General features: G+C 39.4%; 1 long non-coding RNA gene across 1 annotated transcript; it reads right to left on the bottom strand.

Annotated features, from left to right (window-relative positions):
* Positions 1-4295: 4295 nt before the first annotated feature.
* Positions 4296-5197, bottom strand: LOC135744175 (uncharacterized). Its single transcript, XR_010530672.2, has 3 exons — positions 4946-5197; positions 4668-4839; positions 4296-4419 (listed from the first exon to the last, which is right to left on the bottom strand). It is a non-coding gene; the product is annotated as an uncharacterized lncRNA (long non-coding RNA).
* Between the last annotated feature and the right edge of the window lie 5463 nt (positions 5198-10660).

Below are 10660 nucleotides of genomic sequence, written 5' to 3'. Positions count from 1 at the left end.
GATGCAGAGATATAAGGCTTTGTTTATTCGGTTGCTAGGGTGCTCATATTTGGTTGCTAGGGGCGTGGCTTGGGAGTGGCCAATGATGTCGCAAGTTATTACGCTCTGAGTCACAAGTAAAATGGTCCAACCCCACTGTCTCTACGATGTTCTGATGCGGAGAAATAAGGATTTGTTTATTCGGTTGCTAGGGTGCTCCAATTTGGTTGCTAGGGGCGTGGCTTGGGAGTGGCCATTGATGCGGCCCGTGATTACCCTCCGAGTCATGAGTAAAACGGTCCAACCCCCATGATTCCACGATGTTCTGATGTCGAGATATAACTGTTTGAATTTTATGTTGCTAGGGTGCTTAAAAGTGGTTGCTAGGGGCGTGGCTTAATAGCTCTGGGACTATCCTGATAAATTGATTGGATGTCTGAGTAAAATGAGCCCACCCCCATGTCTCTACGACATTGTAAAGCGAAGATATCCCATCTGGAACTTTTTTATTCCCTTATATGGGCATGTTTCCTGCCCCATTATAAGTCAATGGGAATTTTCGGGTGCCTCTTACACCCCAGGGGTGCAGCTTACACCCCAATGTGATGTATGTTCTTACAGAGTCTATCACCCTCTTCAAATGTTGTAACCTACATGTTTCTACAAAATCCTCAAACGGAGCTATGACCCGTCAAAGTTCGGCCCAATGTTAAGTCAATGGGATTTTTCGGTTGGTTTTTCGCCCCCCTTTCGAAAATCCTGCACCCAATCGCTTATAAAAGTCATAGCACACCTCTCCTTAATAATCCGGTCGATTTGAGCCCTCTTTCATGGGACTGTGGCAAACCGTGCGGGACGAGTTACGCGCCGAAAAAGTGTGCAGACATAAGAATAAGATATAATAATAACTAGATAGGTACATTTCCTGAAGAAAATGTGAAGTGGTGCTTGCCGTGGCAAAATTCTCGGGACAATATATGATTATACTCCAACCCAAAAGTAAAACGTTCCAACCCACTATCCACTAGTGATTACACTCAGAGTCACGAGTTAAACGGTCCAACCCCCGTGTCTCTACGATGTTCTGATGCGGAGATATAAGGCTTTGTTTACACTGTTGCTAGGGTACTGTATTTGGTTGCTAGGGAAAAAATTGGCATCCACTGGTGATTACACTCTAAGTCACAAGTCAAACGGTCCAACCCCCGTGTCTCTACGATGTTCTGATGCGGAGATATAAGGGTTTGTTTACACTGTTGCTAGGGTACTGTATTTGGTTGCTAGGGAAAAAATTGGCATCCACTAGTGATTACATGCCGAGTCACGAGTAAAACGGTCCAACCCCCGTGTCTCTACGATGTTCTGATGCAGAGATATAAGGCTTTGTTTACACTGTTGCTAGGGTACTGTATTTGGTTGCTAGGGAAAAAATTGGCATCCACTAGTGATTACATGCCGAGTCACGAGTAAAACGGTCTAACCCCCGTGTCTCTACGATGTTCTGATGCTGAGTTATAAGGCTTTGTTTACACTGTTGCTAGGGTACTGTATTTGGTTGCTAGGGAAAAAATTGGCATCCACTAGTGATTACATGCCGAGTCACGGGTAAAACGGTCCAACCCCCGTGTCTCTACGATGTTCTGATGCGGAGATATAAGGCTTTGTTTACACTGTTGCTAGGGTACTGTATTTGGTTGCTAGGGAAAAAATTGGCATCCACTGGTGATTACACTCTAAGTCACAAGTCAAACGGTCCAACCCCCGTGTCTCTACGATGTTCTGATGCGGAGATATAAGGGTTTGTTTACACTGTTGCTAGGGTACTGTATTTGGTTGCTAGGGAAAAAATTGGCATCCACTAGTGATTACATGCGGAGTCACGAGTAAAACGGTCCAACCCCCGTGTCTATACGATGTTCTGATGCAGAGATATAAGGCTTTGTTTACACTGTTGCTAGGGTACTGTATTTGGTTGCTAGGGAAAAAAATTGGCATCCACTAGTGATTACATGCCGATTCACGGGTAAAACGGTCCAACCCCCGTGTCTCTACGATGTTCTGATGCGGAGATATAAGGCTTTGTTTACAATGTTGCTAGGGTACTGTATTTGGTTGCTAGGGAAAAAATTGGCATCCACTAGTGATTACACTCTGAGTCACTAGTCAAACGGTCCAACCCCCGTGTCCCTACGATGTTCTGATGCGGAGATATAAGGCTTTGTTTACTCTGTTGCAAGGGTACTCTATTTGGTTGCTAGGGAAAAAATTGGCATCCCATAATGATTACACTCCGAGTCACGAGTCAAACGGTCCAACCCCCGTGTCTCTACGATGTTCTGATGCGGAGATATAAGGCTTTGTTTACTCTGTTGCTAGGGTACTGTATTTGGTTGCTAGGGAAAAAATTGGCATCCCATAATGATTACACGCCGAGTCACTAGTCAAACGGTCCAACCCCCGTGTCTCTACGATGTTCTGGTGCGGAGATATAACACTCTGTTGCTAGGGTACTGTATTTGGTTGCTAGGGAAAAAATTGGCATCCCATAGTGATTACACTCCGAGTCACGAGTCAAACGGTCCAACCCCCGTGTCTCTACGATGTTCTGATGCGGAGATATAAGGCTTTGTTTACTCTGTTGCTAGGGTACTCTATTTGGTTGCTAGGGGAAAAAATGGCATCCCATAATGATTACACTCTGAGTCACGAGTCAAACGGTCCAACCCCCGTGTCTCTACGATGTTCTGATGCGGAGATATAAGGCTTTGTTTACTCTGTTGCTAGGGTACTGTATTTGGTTGCTAGGGAAAAAATTGGCATCCCATAATGATTACACTCTGAGTCACTAGTCAAACGGTCCAACCCCCGTGTCTCTACGATGTTCTGGTGCGGAGATATAAGGCTTTGTTTACTCTGTTGCTAGGGTACTGTATTTGGTTGCTAGGGAAAAAATTGGCATCCCATAATGATTACACTCTGAGTCACTAGTCAAACGGTCCAACCCCCGTGTCTCTACGATGTTCTGATGCGGAGATATAAGGCTTTGTTTACTCTGTTGCTAGGGTACTGTATTTGGTTGCTAGGGAAAAAATTGGCATCCCATAATGATTACACTCTGAGTCACTAGTCAAACGGTCCAACCCCCGTGTCTCTATGATGTTCTGATGCAGAGATATAACTGTTTGAATTTTATGTTGCTAGGGTGCTCAAAAGTGGTTGCTAGGGGCGTGGCTTAAAAGCTTTGGGAATATCCTGATAGACTGATTGGATGTCTGAGTAAAATGAGCCCACCCCCTTGTCTTTACGACATTGTAAAGCAAAGATATCCCATCTGGAACTTTTATATTCCCTTATATGGGCATGTTTCCTGCCCCATTATAAGTCAATGGGAACATTCGGGTGCCTCTTACACCCCAGGGGTACAACTTACACCCCATTGTGATCCATGTTCTTACAGAGTCTACCACCCTCTTCAAATAATGTAACCCACATGTTTTTACAAAATCCTCGCTCGTACCTATGACCCGTCAAAGTTTTTGCAATGTTAAGTCTATGGGATTTTCCCCCATTGACTTTTCATTGGGGCACTTTTGGGCGCCTCTTACACCCCAGGGGTACAAGTTACACCCCAATGTGATGTATGTTCTTACAGAGTCTACCACCCTCTTCAAAAGTTGTAACCCACATGTTTCTACAAAATCCTCGAGCGGAGCTATGACTCGTCAAAGTTGGGCGCAATGTTAAGTCAATGGGATTTTTCGGGTGGTTTTTCACCCCCCTTTCGGAAATCCTGCACCCGATCGCTTATAAAAGTCATAGCACACCTCTCCTCAATAAGCCGGTCGATTTGAGCCCTCTTTCATGGGTCTACGACAAACCGTGCGGGACGAGTTAGGTGCCGAAAAAACGTGCAGATGTAAGAATAAAATATAATAATATCCCTGAGGAATAGTAATAGTGATGCTTTGCATAAATGCAAGCACCACTAATAATAAGTATGAGCAATAATAATAGTGATGCCTTGCATAAATGCAAGCACCACTAATAAGTATGAGCAATAATAATAGTGATGCCTTGCATAAATGCAAGCACCACTAATAATAATAATAAGTATGCAAGATAGTAATAGTGATGCTTTGCATAAATGCAAGCACCACTAATAAGTTTAATAGCAATAACAATATGTTGGCTTTTTCAAGCCAACATAATAAGTTTAAGTGCAACAACAGTATGTTGGCTTTCTCAAGCCAACATAATTAACCATATTATGTTGATCATTTAAACATCAAACAAACACTCACAATGAAATGAAACAACCAAAATTACTATGTTATTGAACTCAATTATATAATCATCGATAATCATGCTCATATTTTTCCTAAAATTTAAATTACCTCAGAATACTTCCAACTGCTGTTCAGAAAAGCAATGGCCATCTGCCTATATATAGTTCATCGTTTACATAGCAACAAAAACACAATACTGAACAAGTGAAAGGTATTTAGATTGATAAAAATAATGGAAATTATAATCTCTATTAAATAAAACATTTTAGCAAAAATGCATCAAATCTGAATAGCGCTGCTAGTACTACAAACATTATGACTTTATTTGCTGTGCTGTAGTAGACGGAGTGCCTTATACTAACTTTTAAGCCTTTAAATATAAGATTTTTGTCGAAAACTTACCTGAACCACGTACGTCTGCGAAGTCAGCTCCCGCATTTTTTCCTTGTTCATGGCAAGACGAGACTGTAGTGGCTTCTCTGGGTTAAGGAATATATCGCCATCTGTTGGTTTGGCATGCTCATGACAATGCTTCATACCGGGGTTTTGCGTGTTCGAGTTGACGTGGAATTGTCTGTTTTTTTACGAAGGAGGGGAACACAAAACAATGATACGTGTAAAACAAGCCAATAATCCCTTATTTGTACTCACTTTCCCGAGTTGCCTTTTCTCTAACTTACTTGAGTATTAACGGCGGCTGGCAACCAGCGTATGTACATTACTACCCCCTCCTGCTTCGGATTAATGGAACTTAGCAGCTGTGTGTCATTAAAAGCAAAGAAAGCGCTGCTATTTTATTTATTTTTACTTTTATTGTTGAGAATTACCCCACTGATTGCTAGTTTTAAAGGCTGTTAACCACTTCAGTACTCTGATTAGGGAGGAGTCATCAGATTTCGCTTTTATTTATGCAAGTTTCAACCTTGTACACATGCCAGTATTTAAATGAGGTAGTTTCTGTAATAAACAAATAAGACATAAAAAATAACCTGTCTACATACGGATTCAACCGTATTACAAATGAAACATCATGAACTCTCATATATACACTAAGCAAGGATATAAACTACGGAAAGAAATATAATAGCATAAATCACGTTATGCAGCATTATTATAGCAACAGATAACAAACTGTAGAATACAGGATTATGCCCATAATAAGAAGAACTAAACATATATTGCAGGTATTAGTGTTATAAGCACCCGTGCTAACGCAAGTGTTAGCGCGATTACACTGATAATTATACAGATCACGAAACAGCGGCAAAACTGGCGTAATGCCAGAAATAGTTACGGTGCACACAAACATTAATCATTAAACATAGTATAATGATATGAACTTACTGTGTCATAAACTTTAACTTGCACTGAAGGATGCTGCACACGAGTGAAAAGCTTGCGAACTCTACGAAAACTCCAGCTAGTATACTTTCGTAACAGAGAATACCACACTTACGCTAGAAACGTATATGCTTTAAACCAGAGTCGTATAATAACAGAGTTACGAAACGCTTTGATCTCGCCGCCGCGCGGTCACGTGATTCATGTAACGTTCTACAGTTCCAAACCAAGCAGGGCTGTCAATCTGTTTGCATAGGTTTTCAGCTATTTTAGGTAAATATTAGCTTGTAATGGGATAAAGATAAACAGTTAATTGTGACCCAAATATAACTGTGGTTATCTATACCAACTACAGCAACACAGTTTATCTTTTATTTTTGTAGCAAAATATGGCTATATAAATGGCTATCAATCTGCTAAAAACATAATTCCTACACTTTTAATATATTAAAATCACAAAAAAGATCGCCAACGCGGTTATTTGTAACAGTGAAGCATAACAGAAACACACTAAATTCATATTTTAAATTCACATTAAATGTTAATATAATCATACATGATTTTCGAGGATACATCACTCGTATTACTTACCAAACACAATGAAACACATAGCAGCATTGTGAAGCAGTGTGACTTTCTTATAAGGCATTTAGCTTGTCGCTGTTGCCCCCTAGTGTTACTCGTAATATATAAAAAAGATAAGTATAAAGTAGATGGCCACCAGTAATAAAATATTAAACCATTAAATCTATATTATTCACACATTATACACTACTCATTAAAATATAAAAAAATTACTAGTAATTATTAACGATAATCATTACCTACAGCAGAGTTCATAAAATATCACTGTTGACTATATTAATGAAATGTCCGAAAATGTAAAGAGAAACGGTAATTTCATCGATTTACCAGCAGGTGCCATTGAAATGAATGGGCTTCAGTGCTGCGTTTGGAACTATGCGTCACTACCGGTCACTACATGAAACGCTGTTTCTTCCGCATTCCATTCTTACAACGGACGTCTATGTGAGTGTCGTAACTCTATTATTATACGACTCTGCTTTAAACTATGCACTGCGCATTTCACGTAACCCAACACTTTAACGAGATAAGTTACGTACAATAATAGATAAACCATAAAGAATTCGCAACATGTATATTATATTAAAACATTTACATTTACTTAACGGATTCCATTTTTCTTCACTTATTATCATTTACTTAGTTCTTGTACACACCCATGATGTCGCCTTTGCTCTGGTGGGTTGCATTGCAAAGGGAGGAGTAACTGGACACGCACCAACAGAGAGAAGCGCGGCATCGGCCTCCGGTATAGTTATCCGACCCAAAGCCGACGTAACAGACAAGCTTGATGAGCGGGAAATACCGTTGACTTGACTGAAGATTTGGCCGATGCCTGGCCGATACTTATTAGATGTTTCAGATAAGGAGGCCGACGTACGCTCTTGAGCCGACGTCGGGCAGACGTACGTGTGCTGTCTGGGTAACAATTTAGTTTTGAACATTACATGAAACCTTACATAATAAAACAAAAATATGTCATCAAACGCAACATTTATAAAACTTGCTTAACATGATTTCTCGTCCCGTCTGATTGATGGCCAACAGCGGTTGAGTTAAAGACAACAAATCCCATCAGTCCATGGTGATTCAGAATGTCATTCATTTGCGTTTTCCTATTATTCTTCCATCTTCTTCTTCCGCAATTGCGGTCTATGGCAGCCCATAGCAGCGTACATAGGAAAGTTAGGAAATTTGGCACGCTTTTAAAGGACTGTCCAAAAAGTCTCCACAGCAAATTTGGAGTCTCTATCTCAAACCTGCTAGCGCCACCAACAGTCCAAAGTTGCACTTATGCTTTTGCTTATAACTTCTGACCCGTAATTCCTAAACACAAAATTCTTGTTTCCTCTGATTTAATGGCTCAAGACGATTCGATTGGACCCTATGACGTCATTTTGCGTCATGATAATGTTTCCGCCATTTTGAATTATTCGTAAAACCCACTTTTGCGAACTTGTCCTAGAGTTTTTCCCCGATTGCCACTAAAATTGCTATGTAACATCTAGAGACACTCATGGCAAAAAGTTATTTAAAGAATTTCGATAAATCCGTTGTCGTATAGCGCGTCAACGAATTTTACATAGAGCGCAAAAAAACAAATTTTAGGCTGTATCTTTGACAATCTTATGTCTATTTACGCGACACTTGGAAGTTGTGATGCCAGTCAAGATCTGAGGGGGCATGCAGAGTTTCATCACAGCGCCACCTAGTGGTAAGACGAATGTTATACATGCTCATAACTTTGGCTGCGATCAACGTATTTTCACAGGACTTTTTTTATAGTCCTGAATAGTCGCCGAGTCCAACGATACCAAACATGCCAGGATTCGCCTTATGGTTAACCCTGCGTATCAAAAAAAGTACTTAACAAACACACGCGAATATCTCCGCGAGCGTTATTCCGATTGACTCGAAAACACCATAGGAAGAACATCACATTAACTTCTGAACAAAAAACTCTATTGGCGTTATATTAAAATTTCTATCAGAAATGGCCGAAAATTGCAAAAAACTAAAAATTACCTCCAAATTTTGTGTTTTTTAAACATAAATAGTTATAACTCCACAATGAAAAGAGATTTTTTCACCATATTTGATACACTGATGTACGACCACAGTCTGAGGCTACACAAAAAAAATTGTATGCTTGCACCACTAGTTGGCCTTATAATTGAACAAAACCTTTGAAATTAAGCAACCTTATGGTCATACAACTGTTTCTTCACTAAACTAAAGTGTATAGTCATAAAACTAGATAGATGTAACACAGTTATGACCTAAGGTTGCATGCACAATTTTGTCATTGCGCCACCTAGTGGTTTTGAGATAGAAATATGGTATTTTTGCCTAACATTACTGTTACTGTACAACTGAAACCTTGAGTCATCATGAATTAATCCTTTAATGGCTTGGAGTATTTTTTCATTGGTTCATTCCAATTCACTCCCTAGCAACCAATGAGAATACTTTATGAACTGTTTTTGCAAGAGCTATTTCTCTGCTTCAGAACATTGTAGAGACACGGGGGTGGGCTCTTTTGACTCATTAACACAACTGTAACATTTTGTGAGCTTAGAATTGCCACTGCAAGCACCAGTCACGTTTCCTTCAGTGTTCTAGTTGCCAATGCTCCTCAAGAAGAGAGGGAGATATTTCACTGAATACAGCTTTTTTTGCTGATAACTGTTATATTATTTTGTCTGAAATCAAAAGATTTTCCTAGATTCTTTTAACCGCTCATCCGAACTCAACTTTACTTTCTTCTGTGCCTTTTTTGGCTCTACCCCGATAATTGCTGCTTGCAGCTATATTTGTAATTGTTTTGATTATAAGCCCCTAGCGGTGGATTTTACTAATTGTATATTTAAAGGGATAGTTCGCCCAAAAAAATGAAAATTCTGTCATCATTTACTCACTCTAATGTTGTTACAAAGCTGTATACATAAAATTTTTCTGATAAACACAAAGGAAGATATTTTGAGGAATGATGGTAAGCACACAGCTGATTCTAACCACTGACTTTCATAGGAACAACAAATTGAGCGTCAGCGTCAGTTCTGGCAGGCCAGGTAGTCAAGACGCCTTCTCGTCAGCTGATCTGCTCCAGCTGAGCTGCATCAGGAGGGTGACTCCCTTCGCTGCCAATGGCCAAGCTCAAACAAGGCGCCTTATTTAAAGCTTATTCTGTTTGCTCCTACATGCTTGCTGCTCGTTTCAGATGCCCGCCACCTCCCCAGCTCCTCCTTTCATATAACGTGGCATTTGTCTGTCATGTTGCCTGCTCTGTTCACGGGGGAATATTTAGCTCTCACAGTCCTAAACTGCGTGAGCGTTCCCTAATGCTGCTGCTGCTGTCCTCTGACTCTCTGCTATTTCATGGTGCTCATGAAAGGTCAGAGGACTCCCTGAACAGAGCCATACCGCCAAATTTTAATCTGTTTTCATCTACTGAATAAACATTTCTAAATCATTTTATTGTCTGTATGTTCTTGACTTAATGGACCTGACAGAAATATGGTGGAGTTCAATGGGTAACGTCAACTGTGTGCTTACCATCATTTATCAAATATCTTCTTCATCATTTATCACAATACTTACATAATATTTGTTTTCCTACGATGGAAGTCAATGGTTTAGAACAACATGAGGATGAGAAAATTATGACAGATTTTTCATTTTTAGGTGAACTATCGCTTTAAAAGTGCTCTGAATGTCATTACTACTTCTAGTTAAAATTCTTGAAGTCTTCATAATTCAAAACCATTCCTGAGTTCCTGAGTATTTCATCCAGTGGCGCAAAAAATGCCATATGCAGTATATGCAGTGCATAATGGCACCGTATAAGGAGGGCGCCATTGTGCCAAAATATTTTATTTTATCTTAAATAGAATGAATAATAAAACGTTATAAATAACCAAAAGTTCATTTGTTAAATATAATAAAGTTAATCTTTGGAATTTTAAATAAGTTCAGATATGATTTAACCGCTAACCCTCAGTGCAGACATAAAACCACGTGACCCGAAACTGGATAGATTAAGGACAGTAAACCTAACTATCAAGTTAATCAGGAAGGATACGTTGTTGTCGAGACAGATTAACTACAGTATCTCTGTATTACTTAAAAAGTAAATGAGCTGATGAAATGCAAACACTAATCACAATGGTGACTTTAAATGAAACATCCAACATCTAAACCTAATAAGTGAATAGTGTTTTCTACAGCAATATTTTACAAAACATTCAGAAATCTTTTATAGCAGTTTGAAAATTGTAAAATGTTACATTCCTCTAACATTCACACAACCAACAAACATTATTAAAACATAAAAAAACTGGACTAGAATTAACATTTAATGGACATTCTTCATTAAGGAGGATATATTTTTGCCAGGTTTTCAAAGACATAGAAAATATTGTTTAGTGCAAGTTGTTTATTTGGTCTCTTTTTGCCATTACAAATATTCT

The sequence above is a fragment of the Paramisgurnus dabryanus genome, chromosome 6 (assembly GCF_030506205.2).
Source record: "Paramisgurnus dabryanus chromosome 6, PD_genome_1.1, whole genome shotgun sequence".
In the NCBI taxonomy this organism is placed as follows: domain Eukaryota; kingdom Metazoa; phylum Chordata; class Actinopteri; order Cypriniformes; family Cobitidae; genus Paramisgurnus; species Paramisgurnus dabryanus.
This window is presented reverse-complemented; position numbering and strand designations above follow the sequence as displayed.